This window comes from Carassius carassius, chromosome 1, assembly GCF_963082965.1.
Source record: "Carassius carassius chromosome 1, fCarCar2.1, whole genome shotgun sequence".
In the NCBI taxonomy this organism is placed as follows: Eukaryota; Metazoa; Chordata; class Actinopteri; order Cypriniformes; family Cyprinidae; genus Carassius; species Carassius carassius.
Window position 1 is genome coordinate 11907263 of NC_081755.1, and position 16960 is coordinate 11924222.

Sequence of the window (16960 nt, forward strand, 5' to 3'; positions counted from 1 at the left end):
CCTCTGAAACACAAAAATTTATATTTTATCTTTTGAGAATGGCCAACCCTTCTCTGCAGATATTATTGCTTCTGGTTTGTGCATTGTAAATACAAACAATAATAATAATAATAATAATAATATTATTATATAATAATAATAATGTCTCCAAAAACTCATTATTATTATTATTATATAATAATAATATTATTATTATTATTATTTGTATTTACAATGCACAAACCAGAAGTTTTTTTGTCACATCTGCAATGCATGTGTATTTCCTAAATCTAAAAAAGCCTATAAAACATGTTCATAGACGGATACTTTACTGATGTCTGGACTCTGTTTGGGATTTAGAAAAATATGAAGATATAGGCTATATTTCAAACTCTAAAAAATAATGTTTAGATGAAACAAAAGAAAATTAATGCAACAGTTTGCTTTTTTATAAGGCAACTTCCTCTGAAATTAAGTTAATAAACTATATTGCGCTATACAGTAGTCAACATTTGAAGTGGATCAACACCTTTCTTCAACATTATGACGAGGCAATTGTTCTACTTTGGCTAAACCTGCTTTGCAAGTTTGAAACCCTTTATAAGACACTGTCCATATGAAAGAGCAAGAAATTCACACCTTTATATCAAGCCCCACAAGGTACACAGAACTACCCCAAAAGCCCCAGCCCCCTCCAGCTGAACTGAACTCGGACTGTTTTTTGGCTGTGAGGAACGGTGTGTTTGTTACTGGGTTAAGACATGCCTGCACTCACAGCAGCCGTTCTCTTTTTACTCATCATTACTCGCAGCCCATATAATTATTATCACTAGACCAAAATATTAATAAATTATCAAATAATATAGGTGTTTGTGGAAGGCTTTAAGACCAAGCGGAATCCTTCGTCAGCTGCTCCCGCTTCACAGCGACTCGTGCTAATCCAACATTTAGCAAGGCACAGAACTTCCCCAAAAGCCCCAGCCCCCTCCAGCTGAACTGAATTCGGACTGTTTTTTTGGCTGTGAGGAACGGTGTGTTTGTTACTGGGTTAAGACATACCTGCACTTACAGCAGCCGTTCTCTTTTTACTCATTATTACTCGCAGCCCATATAATTATTATCACTAGACCAAAATATTAATAAATTATCAAATAATATAGGTGTTTGTGGAAGGCTTTAAGACCAAGCGGAATCCTTCATCAGCTGCTCCCGCTTCACAGCGACTCGTGCTAACTGACCCAACATTTAGCAAGGCAGGAAAACATTCAGTCTGCCTGAAGAAAGAGTATTTCATTGTAAGTTAATTCTGTTAAATAGAGAGTTGGCAGGCAGATATAGGCCTATATTATTCAAAATATATTATCATAACAAATATTTGGATCGTTCCTTATTCTGTACCTTCTTAACCACATCAACTCTGGGGACCCACCGGTGGGTCCAATATTGCATATGCCTAATTCTCAAAAAATCAAAATAACAGCTCAAGTGGTTAAAGAATAAACACTTATTTTCTAGAATAATAAACATAGAGAATAAGAGAAAGAATCTCAATTAGCCATTATTTTCCATTTCTGATGTTAATTGGCAACTCTAATGATGATGTTATTATCTTTTGACTCCCCTGACAGTGGCACCTTGCTAAAAAAAAATTGTTTTGAAATTAACTCGCTGTAAAAAAAAAAGGGGGAAAAATTTGGTTTCAGCATGTTACAATGTTAAATTATAATGTTATTGTTGTTTCACTTCATCATTTCATCTCCATTTACAAACCAACATTTTAAAATTACATTCTGTTCCCAATGCGTTCCTTTTTGCGCCACCTGGCGGTAGTTTTGCTAATGATTTTAATGCGACTGACTTGCAGTTAACGCCGCGACCCTGTGGCGGCGGAACTTGTGGCGGTATTAACCATTTTGCTTGTCTACCTACTTAACTTTTTTCTCCATGAAATTGATGAAATCACAGCAAAGAGCGCTGCATTCATAATCTCTAAAAGACATCTCAGTTCATCGCAATCTCTCATATATCAGTTATCACACAATAAAAATATGCGGAATGAATCTACATTTTCCCCTTACTTCAAACTAATGCTTAGTTTGTGGCTCATTATTAGCCTATTATTATTAATAACGAAACAGGCTAATACAGTGGGATGACATATTCTCTTATATTAAACTTTGAACTTTTATTAACAGTATGAATAAGGAAAAGGTTTTATCTGCATTGTAACACAAAAATTTAAAAGACTTTGGATTTCCCCTTTCTTTAAAACTATAGTAATTTGTGGTTCATTATTAGACTATTAATTAAAACATAATTCGATCACAAGTGCAGTATGGAGTACCTCAAGGCTCAGTACTAGGGCCGCTACTCTTCACGCTTTATATGTTACCCTTGGGAGATATCATCAGGAAACATGGTGTTAGCTTTCACTGTTATGCTGATGATACTCAGCTCTATATTTCTTCGCGGCTCGGTGAAACACACCAATTTGAAAAACTAATGGAATTCATAGTCGATATAAAAAACTGGATGACGAATAATTTCTTAATGTTAAATTCTGAAAAAAAACTGGTGTTAATTATAGGACCTAAAAACTCTGCATGTATTAAGATTAAGAAACTGAAGCCTTCACCTTCTTTTCTTGAGTATCAAGAACACAGAAACACTTAACAATTGTAACATTGTAAAGTAACATTGTAAATTAACAATTATTTTCTGGCATTACTTTCTGTTTGGTCACAGTATTCAACACCCACAGGCAGGGCCGTAGCTGGGGTTTGCGGGGCCCCGCTGAAGGTGGTACAGTGGGCCCTGTTTGAAATTGTTTAATTTGTATGTTCGTTCATTTTTTTATTTTTGCTATTTACACAATGTTTAAGTTTTTTTTAGTTTGTAGGTGTCAAGGTACAGAAACTGAATAATTAAATGTAAAATAGCACTGGATGGTCTTCAATGTAAAAATTAAATATACAATCAAACCAAATTTTATTCAGACACCTTCAACATTTCTCACATTATTACAGTTTATTTGCTATTGCTTCTAAAATGGTTATAAAATATGACGAGAATTTAGAGTTAAACTCTTATCAGAACAAATTCGTCTGGATAATGTCATAACTGTGTTTGGATGCTTGATACCGATTGTTAGCGACGGGCTTGAGCCAGCTACTAAACGCACCGTCTTCGAGCCATAGATCGTTAAAGGTACATTTTCCCATTGTGATAGCCAGGATGATTTTAATTAATCTAAGCAGTGACTCAGTATGATACAGTATGTTCGGAGTTCGCATGGGTTTCTGTGAAAGTCCTTCTGACAAGTCTGTATGCTGCCGCATGGACCTTATAGTTCTGGAATGCTGTGATACCAGTGTGATACCACCTAGATTCCGCATACAGAACTACAACAGGCAAAACAAATGAATGCCATTGCCGATGCGAGCGCATTTTGATGGAAGAACAAATTAATGGACTAGCATATCAATTTAAGACGTGGCCAAATGTCTTTTATGACCTTGTATGGAAAATCCGGATGTTTTTATGACTTTTTATGGCCTTAAATTCTTATTGTTAAATTTATGACTTTTTATGGCCCCGCGGAAACCCTGAGTATTTGAATGAGCTCCTGTTACATTATAATCCTCTAAGTCCACTGTGTTCTCAAAACTCAGGCAATTTGATAATACCCAGAATATCAAAATCAACTGCGGGCGGCAGATCCTTTTTCTATTTGGCGACTAAACTCTGGAATAATCTACCTAACATTGTTCGGGTGGCAGACACACTCTTGCAGTTTAAATCTAGATTAAAGACCCATCTCTTTAACCTGGCTTACACATAACATACTAATATGCTTTTAATATCCAAATCCGTTAAAGGATTTTTAGGCTGCATTAATTAGGTAAACGGGAACCGGGAACACTTCCCATAACACCCGATGTACTTGCTACATCATTAGAAGAATGGCATCTATGCTAATATTTGTGTGTTTCTCTCTTATTCCGAGGTCACCGTAGCCACCAGATCCAGTCTGTGTCCAGATCAGAGGGTCACTGCAGTCACCCGGATCCAGTACTATCCAGACCAGATGGTGGATCAGCACCTAGAAATGACCTCTACTGCCCTGAAAGACAGCGGAGACCAGGACAACTAGAGCCCCAGATACAGATCCCCTGTAAAGACCTTGTCTCAGACGACCACGAGTTTTGGTTCCTTGCCGCTGTCGCCTCTGGCTTGCTTAGTTGGGGTCACTTCATCTACAGTGATATCGTTGACTTGATTGCAAATAAATGCACAGACACTATTTAAACTGAACAGAGATGACATCACTGAATTCAATGATGAACTGCCTTAAACTGTCATTTTACATTATTGACGCACTGTTTTCCTAATGAATGTTGTTCAGTTGCTTTGAAGCAATGTATTTTGTTTAAAGCGCTATATAAATAAAGGTGACTTGACTTAAAAGCTGACATTAGCAATAAAATAGTACAATGATACAAATTCCCATAGGCATTTAAAGATATTACTTTTATTAACAATAACGAATAAGATGGATATTGTAACCAAAATAAATGAAGTATTTTCTCCCTTTTAAAACAAATGCTTGATTTGTGGTTCAACGTTTTATTTATTTCAAATGAAAACAGCAACAATGACAAATTGCTTAGCCTATATGAAAGGAAGAAATTAAACAAGAAATTAACAAAAGGTGTGCTTTTGGATCAGTATCTCGCATCAATCCCTGTTATACACAAATCCGCTGCGAACACTATGGGCGCCGCCATCTTGCCTGCCATCTTGCCTGCCATCTTGCCTTTTTTTTTTTACTCTTCAAACAACTAATACAAATGCAATAAAATGTGAGACACACGCAATTGACGCTTTTCACACGCTCTCACGCCACACATCCATTCTCATGCACAGAAAAATCGAGGACAGGGAGACTGACAGACTAGACAGAGCAGGCTACAGCCGCCTACGGGACACGCTACTTCTGCTACTTCCTTAGCAGCAAGGCACGCAGTAATGGCAGCGCTGCTTTACTTCTGTGTTTCCCCGGATTTGTGTATAGCCTAAATAGAAGCTCTGCCTACACTTGCACATGTTAATCGTTTATATTATATAATTGTTTATATATGAGTTCATTTTTATTTTGTGCAATAGATGTCCTGTACACACATTTGTCCCACCATGTCGCTCTCTGTTGCGTTGGGTCTCGCGGGAGCAAGTCTGTAGTCCACTGGCACTTGACTTGACAGTGCGTGTGCTACATCCTCTTTACAATCTCTAGATTATAAACACTGCATTCTGTCAGCAATGTAACGCAGCAGTAATGTATTAGACTTAACTGTAACAGACCGTAACAGTTCGACTTACCTGAAGAATATAAAGCACTTTTTATTTCATTTGTATCATTTATCTATTATAAATATCTATGTTATCTATGATTTATTCACCTACAAAATCACCCCAATCATTTTTTTTCCCCAAATAGAGCTGTTCAAGTCATATGGTGATTTTATTTTTCCATATGGCAATATACATCGCCGATGCATTATCACGATGTGATTTTTTTTCCCAATATCGTTCAGCTCTACTAGTAAGTTTAGTCAAGCTAATAGGCTCAGTAGCTTCTGCAGCATGAACACAAACATGTAGTCCTCCATTGTTGTTGGTGTTAAATGATGTAGCGGTGTCTGACTATAGTAGAGACGTGGGGTGATGACATCATTGTTTTACAAAATATATGGATTGGCAGAACACAAAACCCCAAAGGTGTCATATTTATCCACTCTGGGACCTGTTTAAAAAGAAATTGCCTTTTCACTGCCCCGAATGCCGGATCCGTCTGGACAAAACGCATATACCATACAAAATATTTAGCTACATATACAGTAGGTGGCCATCCTATCTGGGGCGGTGGTAACTGTAATTCAGTCGCGTGTTAAAATCATTCGCGAAACTACCGCCAGGTGGCGCAAAGGGACGGATTGCGAAATGAATGTAACTGTAAAATGAGATAAAAGAAGGAAGTAAAACAACAATAACATTATGATATAACATTGTAACATTTAAAAAAAAAAAAATTTTTTTTACAATTTGTTAATTTTTAAAATGTAGGATAGTCTTAGGCTACAGTCTACTAAACAAAATTAAAAGAAGACCTTAACACAAAGGATCATATGCATGCTATTTTTATTAAACAGTAAATAAATATAAGGCCTATATAAATTTTATATATATATATATATATATATATATATACATATATATATATATATATATATATATATATATATATATATATATATATATATATATATAAGCTAAATGTTTTAATTTCATTTTCATTTCGGTTCATTCTTGGTTTAAAAAAATCTTCAGGTTCCATATGCAGAGCGAAATGGGAACGGTCCAGCATTTAGCAATAATTAGTATTAACTCGGTTATTATTCTTGATTTTTCAAACTACCAGCATTTTTTAATTATGCCTTATGTGTGACCAAAAATTAAGTATTACTTGTTTCAGCTGTTTGAGCGTGCTGGTGCCTCGCGCACATATTCACTGGAAACAGCAGTCGTTCACCAGACATTCGGCGCGAGCACTTTGACATTGTTAATTATGATTTTTTTTTTTTGCTCGCAACTGAAACGCACACAGCCTATTTACCTCATGAATAATAGTTAAGCTTCAAATGGGCAACATCACAAATATGGAAACGTTTGATTTCTCCCGATTGAGAAAGCCAAACCTTACCTTATGCTTAGCTTTAAATTATTATTATTATTTTTTTTTATTACTAAGCCTATATTATTATATACTGCACTTATATTTATCCATTAGAATTATATATTTTTAATTATTGTTTTGTTCTGATAAATTTGTTAAATTTAAAGGATTTGTTGTAAAATATTTTCTTATAGCCTATTGTTTTCCTCTCACAAACTCCGATTTATTTTTTAGCGTGTTTAAAAAAACATGCAGCAAACGAAAATAGGTGATTGATCCGTTAAAATGAAACCTGTACACCACTCATATTTTTTTTCCTCTGACAAACTTTATTTAATTTTTAGCTTGTTTAAAAAATAAAGAAAACATTCAGCAAATGAAAATAGGCGATTAATCCGTTAAAATGTGTTAAAAATGTGTTACTCTTGGTTAACAGTAATTATAATTATCTTAGCTTGTTTAAAAAATAAAGAAAACATTCAGCAAATGAAAATAGGCGATTAATCCGTTAAAATGTGTTAAAAATGTGTTACTCTTGGTTAACAGTAATTATAATTAATACATACAAGCGCGCACTTTGGCAGAATTAAATTCAAATAGTCATCAACAGCCATTAGGTAAATTGCCTTTAAGGTAAAATTGCGCATCAGAATGGACACATTTGTTTTTTAAGGGAGAAAAAAAAGAAATTCAAAAAATGCCAGTGAATGAACATGTACAAACTGTGCATAGTCGCAGTATCAGTATTGAAGGAGAAGTGCTGGATTTTCGTTTGTTTGTTTTTTGCTCCGCAACTCACTTGAAGAAGTTCAGATAAATGGAAACACCATACACTATGTAACAATCCTTATCGTCATTGGAGAGTGTGTGCCGAGGCTCTGAGCAGATGACCGCGCGGACAGGTGCGCGAGGTCAGTAGGCTTCAAAAGCAAAATTGCACATGTGCAGGCAGTGTGAAGAAACTCATTGCTACTCGAACCTGTGCAATCCGTCAGTAAAAGAATATAAAGACAGTCAGATGTGCAATAATTCTGGGCAATTGCAGAGCGGACCATCAGCCTGCGCATTCAGAAGTATAAATTGAAATGAAGAATGAAGAAGTCTGCGTCCGGGCTTGCCGTGTCTGCATCCGGATTGCTCATGCGGAAAGTATAACACAGGAGTTACAATCGCAACTTCTTTGTGTTATTCCTTTCAAGCTGAATCTCACAAAATTGGTCAGCTCCCGACAGCATCAGGTGTTTTATTTATGGGGAGTAGAATTGTTTATTTCAATGAATGTGATAGATTATATATCATAATAGTTAGGCTATAATATTATAAATCAGGTTGGCTTGTATTGCTGACGTAATATGTAAATGATATGCGTAGACTTGCACTTAGACCATAGTGCGGCCCGCTGGAAAAAAAGGTTGAGAACCACTGATATAAAGGTTGCTGTCCCATTTTATACAGGAATTGTTCATTTAAAAAAATCTAATTATATTGTTAGTTCTAATTATATTGTTAACACAAGTTCATTTAGAACTTTTTTTTTTTTACATATAAACTCCTTGAGAATTTAAAGTTAGTTTAATAGTATTTAAATTCAAGTTTTAAAAAAAGGTTTTAATTGCTTAAATTATTTTTATTAATTAATAATATGTTATCATGTTTGTTCTTGTAAAAAATATGTGTTTTTTCTTTAGGAAAACAAGGGAAAAAATAAGGGACAATCCGAATAATTGTTTTGCTTTACCTATTTATGTAAGCTGCAATTATTCAAATAATAATAATAATAATAATAATAATAAAATGTCATTAAAAAAATACCATTGGCCTGAGTAATTTTGACCATTATAGAATGACGCCTGGTTGCTGGATCTAAACCACTGGATGCGCTTAAATTCATCTGTGAAAAAGGGATGGAAAACAATTTTCCAAATGTTCTGAAAAAATGATCTCTGAAGTAGCTACAAGTTAAACTCGAGGACGCAATCAACCCAGTTAACACAGAACGTTCCCCTAACGTTCCCGTTTGGTTATTTTTTGGGGGAACCAAATAAGAACGTTCTGGGAACGTTCTCTATTGGTTGTTTTTAGTAACCTAAAGAGAACGTTCTGGGAACGTTCCCTTCAGGTTATTTATTGGCATTTTTTTATAACCTAAAGAGAACGTTCCCTGCAGGTTATTTATTGGCAATTTTTTTATAACCTAAAGAGAACGTTCTCAGAACGTTCCCTGCAGGTTATTTATTGACATTCTTTATAACCTAAAGAGAACGTTCCCAGAACGTTTAAGAGAACGTTCCTAGAACGTTCCCTGAAGGTTATTTTTGGTTAACGGAGTTGATGCAGAAATTCATAAGGCATACAATGTAAGTGATTTGAGATTACAATAAACTGATAAAACACGCTAAAAATTTAACCTTTCATAGCAGCTGAAAACAAACCAAATTTGAGGTGCACAAACTTCTACAGTCCTGCAGAGAAATCAAGTGTTTGAACAATTTAAAGATTTATAGTATTAAAAATAGTCTCCCAAGTGTGATCAGTTAGTTCCACAAGCCAGAGAAAAGATTAGGCTACATAACCATTATCAGGCCGCAGAGGGCGCTAATGCACAATGTTTTTAGTGTGTAGTTGTAAGCATTTTCCGGGAATGCTGCATTCAGGTCTCGATTCTTGAAGCAAATTACTAGACAATTGACAAATTGAATCCAGTTAGATTGGGGAATAGCGTTGGAAACAATTACAAGCACATTATCAATATCACCTATCAAGATTTACTATCCACATGTGCAGAATCATGTTGTGATTAGTTAGTATTTAACCAATCCTTTACAATTCTCTTTTCCGTCATCTGCTAATTGTAACATGAGAGTAATTGGTTGCAAGATTGTAGTACCACACACTGTGTCTAAAAGGCAATCTCTTTGAAAGGTTTCTCAAAAGCAAACCGAAAACTGCATAATATGGTACAAGACAAGACATATGAAAACATGGTACAATATGTTGTGTGTTGAAACGGCTGCAAAACATGAGTAGGTGGCAAAAACACTTCTGTACTCCGCTCACTGTGGGGGGAATGATAGGCAGTCAGGTAGGACACTATTTAAATATTAAAGATTTTTCATGATTTTTACCATACAAACACATTTTTGGGGGGATAGTCTTTTGGAAAAGACTAAACAAAATGACAATACAATTAAAAAACAGGCTTTTCAAGTTTTATTAAACCAGGAACAAATGGCACAACAGAAAGTTTTGTTGCAGCATTAAAAAAAGAAATAACTGGGCAAATAGTTTTAGGTGTAGTTTTCCATGAAACAGAGTTAACATGTTTGGAGTGACATTAAGGAAAGTAAATGGTTGCACTATTCCTTTTTATATTTTTCCTTTACTATTATAACTTTTTTGTCACTTGTAATAAAAGAGTAAATTTTATATGGGTTTATTATTTGCAGTTTTACCAAGAATTTGTTCAGCATGTAGACATAGACCTACATAGTCAAACAGGATTAACTAGTAGCCAGTTAGTTTGGTTTTGCACTTTTCCATGGACACTCAGAAACTCAGTTAATGTTTAACTAAACTCTGGTACTTGTGTTGTATTTCTTTTGCCTCTGGTAAGGAAAGTGTTATGTAAAACCCCTTCTGCTCTTTTTTGTCAAATATCCTGTTTGTTGTGCACACACTTGCGTGTGTGTTGGACTGAGTATGTATATGCCCCATTCAACGATGCCACTGCTGAATGCATATAGAGGAAAAACTCTTGTGTCATTCACCAGCTTTCACCCATCCGTGCCTTTTCTGTAATGCTGACACTTGGTCCTTTAAAACCAGACAAATGAGGAAATCTTTAAACAGAAGAACACCTGTAAAATAATGACAGGAGATTAAAAGAATACAATGAATAAATTAATATCATCTACAGGTAAAAAAAAAAAGGGGGCCTGTTCTTTATTCGTGGATTAAATTAGGATTTAATTACTGGTTACTGTTGATGGTTTGAGATGATTCAGGATTGTTAGGTTCTTTAAAGTCAGCAACACAAACTTGCTCAGGGGCAAGAAAACAAGCATTGCTGATTGCTGCATTGCTGATCATGGCTTAAATGTTAGAGTACATCAATACAAATGCACACAGAAGGGCACATGGGTTTCTGGGCGAGTAACATACCCAGAGACGGACAACCTCACTCTACGCACCAATGACACATACCATGCTGAAGTGACCAGATGTCAGGAGAATGAGGACATTCCAATGTCTCCATTCTTGAGCCTCCGACTGGACATGGTAGAGCAATTTTTTTCGATTGACTACATGCACCAAACCTGCATGAGTGTAATGAAAAAACTCAATTTAGCATATGATGTGTATTTTTCAGACCATTAATTAAAATGTAACAATTCCTTCTTAGAATTAAACAGTATAGGTGAGTACAACTGGGATGCCCTTGCCCTTTCCCCCAAATCTGTCCCCGGGCGCTGCCCATTGCTCCGGGTGTTTGTGTCCACTGTGTGCTGTGTGTTCACTACTGCTAATGTGTGTACTCGGATGGGTTGAAGAACAATTTCCGAGTACTTGGCCTTCACTTTCACTGAAGTCATTTTTACCCCTGTAATTTTGCTTAATCTCAGATGAAAATAGTACAAAAAAAATGTTTGATTACTTCTTAAATATTTAGCCTTTAAAATTTAATGTCATGGATTTCTTATTTAAAAAAATAAAAATCCTGCAGGATATTTCCACTTGTGCAGTGCACATGTGCTGGATGTCCCTGCATGTTTTCTGTTGTACCGAAGGGATCATTCTAAAACCTGTAGAAATTTCAATGTATTCTTATTGTAAATGTATATACCTTGAGTAGGAGAGAGTATTTGCACATAAAAGTATATATGCATAGTGCGGCCTCTCTCCTACTTTACGTATTCTAATTATCCAGGCCAGCACTCTTTTATAAGTTTATAAGCATGCATTGAGTGAAGCCTGCTCCTATCCTGACTTAATGTATGTACCTGCAAATATCCTACAAAAAATAAATAAGTATATAAAATAAGTAAATATATAAAAACCCTGCAGGTTTCCTGTACGTTATTTTTGTAAGGAAAACGGTTTCATTCACACCTAATTACATATGGATGCACCTTGCACTTCTCTTACATGTTTGACTTACTTTCACAGATTTTCAACATTATATATAATGTATACCGGCCTTAACCTCAACAGGGCCGCGTGCAAAACGCGTTAAACAGCTCTGGAGAAAGCGCTCACAATCCCACAAATTATCACACTATCATAAAACCATTTGCACACATTATTATATATTACATACTACTTACCTCTCAAACATTTGCACATCAAAAACACAGACTCGCGTGTAGCGGTTTCTTCTCTTTCAGCGTTGTCTTATTGGCGACTCGCATATATCGCCACCTATAGGTTGTTGAATATTATATAATGTTATGTATATTTTCCCATCCCTTCCAGGTACCTAACACTGACTGCACAACTGATTAATTTTAATTAATTAATAATTAAAATTTAATTTTAATTGTTAATCAATTTCGTTAATATAGCCAATTTAGTAAATATTTTTATTTTCTAAAGTGAAAATATATTACTTAGATCTCTTTATTTTATTATTTATTTTGACTTGTTCTTTTATCACTTTTTGACAAGGTAACGCAAGGTATCATATATATATATATATATATATATATATATATAATCTTCTGTCACAATTTATATTCTCCGCGTGCCATGCCCGCGAAACCTGCCAGCGTAACCAGGGGTGACCACCGCGCGCACAACCCGGTTCTCATAGTGGACATCAACAGACATTGGACATTTTCATTACCAGCTATTCTGAGGTAAAGTACTTTTTACTTAACCGATTTAGGTAGGCTACATTACTTTTAAAACATACGAGCCCACTACAAAGGTAAATGATACTTGAAACTTTGAAGAAAGTAAATAATAAAATCTATTCATAATAATTACTATATTATTGGTAATTTAGGCCTAACGTTACTCAGGGTAACGTTAACATTAGCCAAATAAATAACTGCCGCCTTCACCTAATGAACATATAAACCTTTTAAATTGTCATAAAACTGATTAACTGTCTTTTCCAGGAAATGTACCACTACTTTTCACATAAACAATGGTTTTCCGGGTTTTTTCCACACAGTCTACTGTCACAATTAAATACCGTTAAATGTCGTTAAATCTGTGTGACGTCATTTGGGAGAAAATCCCCTCAGATTGAAAGAAACTTTTTTTTGTTTCATCAGTCATGTCTATTATGTTAACGTTTATTTCAGTCATATCTGTGATGTTATATCATTACTTTAAAATAAATATATTATATAATTTTTAATAATAATAATTATATCGTTACGTTACTTTGTAAAGCGCGTTGTCTCATGTAGGCTTGGCTGCGAGTGCGTGAGCGCGTGAGTGCTGGCTGTGCACCTAAAGAGAGCGAGACGTGTCTTGTAAAGATGAGATCAGATTTATAATGAAATCGGCCATCCGTCAGTCATATTATTAATACCACTACATTTAATAACATTTAAATATGTAATAATATAACTATTGTTTTCTTGACATCAATAATTATTATTATTTTTATTGCAATCATTATTGGTAACAGTGTTAATAATAATAATATTAGTACTACTACTACTTCTACTATTAATAAAAAATAAACTCAAATAATAATAATGAAAAAAATACAAATAAAAGTTATTAGTATTATTAATACTATTCATAATAATGAGAATAAAAGGTTTATTTCATTCATTCTTCTGTGAACTCATATAGCTTATTTTTTCTTATTTTCAGATGTTATCATACAATTTATACATTTGAACCTTTTTATGATTTACAAAATAATTATTCTCTTCTCTCTTTTTCAGATTCTTCGATTACTTGACAGAAGTACTTCGATTCGCTTGTTGTAAGTCATCCTACATCTCAGCTTTGCCCCAGCTAACAGACTTTTGTTATAAGAACGTTCTCCAAATATTCAGTGTTGGTTCTGGGAACGTGAAAAATGTCCACTTTTCTTGACGGTAGGAATGTGTTTTAAAAAGGTATAATGTTTCTCAAACATTCTTTCAACTTAATTTTTATTTAAAATTCAACATTTTAGGACGTTTATTTGTAAAATTCCAAAAACATAAAAATATCCAGTTTCTTTAATGTTACAAGAATGTTATTTAAAGGTTAGTGTTCCTGAAACATTCTTTCAATCATCTTTCTAAAGAGTAATAAGAACACAAATTACAACTTTATTCAGACACAGCCTTAGATAAACTGAAGATAAAAGACATTAAATCTCTCAAGATCTGATTAAACAACTCCACAAACAGCATCACCAGCTTCACTTATTACTAACCAGACTGACTTTATTAACAAATATACTGCAAAACAGCACATTTTCTGTTTGCATTAGACACACATATAAGGTGACGAAGTTCTATTCCACTCTTCATGATTTATTAAAAAAAAATGTACGTAAAAAAATAAATGACTGTAAAAGTACAAACTGGAATAAATAAAAGCTCAACCTTAGAATTCACATTGGGGGCATTAATCAAGCCAAAGAGGAGAGTAAAAACTGTGGCAAAGGTCTTGCATATTAGAGGCTGACATTTTTTCGGGATTTCCGCAGGTCACGGGAATCCCACGTGATTGGGAACAAAAATCACTATAATCACGGGATCACGGGAGACACTTGGATCCCCAACTTTATACACAAATATAGCCTACCTTTTATATAAATAAACTATAAACTGGGTGTGCGATATGAAGATCCATCACGAGTACAATTCTCTCCGATCAGAAGGTTATAATGACGGCAATAACCGGTTTATATACAGGCTAGTTCTCAAGGAGTTTGTCTGTTCCTTTTACTAAATACTTTCGGGTTAAAGCATAATTTAAAAATATTCAGCACATTCATACGCAGTCGCTTTCCCAGTAATGCGTTTAAAAAAAGTAATCTTACAGTGCTACTTCATCTGTATCTGATTTTGAATGAGCAGAAATCTGTAAGAAATTTATCGATCTGTAGATAAAATAACTGACGAAAGTGTACTGTTATTTTCATGACAAACAAAATTTGCACAGCAGAAAGCAGCAATTATACATTTTAATGCTGACAATGTTATTAGTTTGGCGTGTGGTAGGAAAAAAAGTTTGCACACAATAGCCTAAACCACTTTAAAACTCTCCTGTTATTTTATTTTAATATAGGCTAATTTATGAACATAATATTGAAATACACTGAAATACTTTATCCACGCAGTGAAGGCGGAGCGGTGTATCTGGTAGTGCGCGCGGAGCGGAGTGATTATTAAATGCTCAGAGCTGAGGGAATTTGTTGTTAAAATACTCCGTCATTTGTTGTCATACAGATAAAAGTAATCAATCTTTCGAATCCATATACGTTTATTTGTGTGCACTCCGAATAACAACGAAACGCAGTGCTTCTGTAAAATAATAAAAGCAAACAAGATGCAGTTTCTGCCGTCTGGGTCATGTGAACTTGAGCGTGACGCATGGATGATTTACATGAAATTTAATGATCGTTTAAGATGGCTTTCAGCTAATAAAAAATAAAAAATTATATATATATATATATATATATATATATATATATATATATATATATACACACACACACATTTAAAAATGTTATTTTACTAAAGCTGGCATGCTGTGATCTGTAGCCTACTGTATTTTTTTTCTTTTTTTTTTTTTTCTTTTTGTACTGTAACTGAGATTCCAGCCAAAAAATATACAACCCGGGAGTGGGCAGGAACGGGATTCATTCTTGCGGGAGTGAAAGGGACGGGATTTCACCCCCCAGTTTTTTCGTGGGATTGGGACGTGACAGGATTTTTTTTGCGGGAGTTGGACGGGACAGATCCACTCCTGTGTCACCCTCTATTGCACATTACCTGGCCCAATCTGCTCTACTAAAGAGAGGCACCTTATATTTAAGTTTGGGTGGATAGTGGCAACATCATTATCTTCTCCCCTTGTGAATGTCTTCTGGCTCTGTGTCCTGCAGTAGAAAATAAATCAGCATAAAATTAGGATCATTTTTTTATTGTATTGAATTATGTTAGACCACAGAGTGTTCCTAAAGGTCTGCTAATGTAACTTCACTTGAAAAGTAAAGGTGGTCATGTTTTTAAGCATGTTCAAATTCAGCCATAGAGCTAAAACTGATAAACGGAAAAGATTTCCCAACTCCAAACAATGCCATATCAGCATTGATGTGATTGCCTGTGGCACTCGTCCACAGCAGAATCCACGGCCATTCTGATTTAATGCTTTTTATTTTAGGTCACCCAAAATCGTACATGTATTAAGGCACACATTCTGTTCATCACCCAAAACTGGTCATTATGCTTCAGTGAAGATTGGTTTAAATCACTTGTCATTGCCATTGCTTCATTACTGTTTAACCTTATGATTGTTTTAAAAGGTTAGATATCAGAGTGAATATCTGAATGACAAAACCTATCTCTTAACAGCATCTGGTAAATAGGTGAAATATATCAGGTGTGAGTGTATATGCTGATGATCTTCTTACCAGGTAAGTCTTCAGGATGTTTCAATAATAAAATTTGTTTCATAAACAAAGGCAGACCTTTAAGAGTTGTAGACTTTCTTTAAGGAAGCACATTGGAATTTCTGAAAGACAGAAAAACAAATATGGAACAAGTTATATACAAAGAGAAGCATGGGAATTACCTTGAAAAAGAAATGGCACCATTCAGCCTTTAACCAGAGATAAGATCACATGCAAAATAATTACTTGATGATCAAGTTGATCTATGAGGATCTCCATCTCATCTCCATAATCCACCACTTGCTCTGTACAACTATATGTGTATTCATCTAACTAAGAGAAAAAGGTGCTTAGTTTGTGAGATCCTGTAATACTCAGAAGAGAACCCGAAAAACAAGTGTAGACCGACACAAGTAAATTCAGTTCAACCCACCTGATCTTTTGAAAAATAAAGGCACCCGTTTTAGCACATTCAAGGATCTTGTCACTGTGCTGATGTTCTTTAGTCTAAAAAGGACAAATACAACAGAACAAAGATACAATGATTTTATTAAACAAGACAACAAAAAAATCTGTTACAGTAGGTTAATTTAACATGTAGTAAAATAGAGAAATTGAATAATCAAATGTGAAAAATAATCAATGCGTACTTTTCACTGTATTAATTAAATATT

General features: G+C 34.7%; 1 long non-coding RNA gene and 1 pseudogene across 1 annotated transcript; both read right to left on the minus strand.

The window, feature by feature from the left end:
* The window catches only part of LOC132146673 (zinc finger protein 501-like), a 306725-nt pseudogene that overhangs the window by 243219 nt on the left and 46546 nt on the right, over nt 1–16960 (minus strand).
* On the minus strand, nt 10081–15735 carry LOC132154708 (uncharacterized). Its single transcript, XR_009437185.1, has 3 exons — nt 15667–15735; nt 10916–11028; nt 10081–10569 (listed from the first exon to the last, which is right to left on the minus strand). It is a non-coding gene; the product is annotated as an uncharacterized LOC132154708 (long non-coding RNA).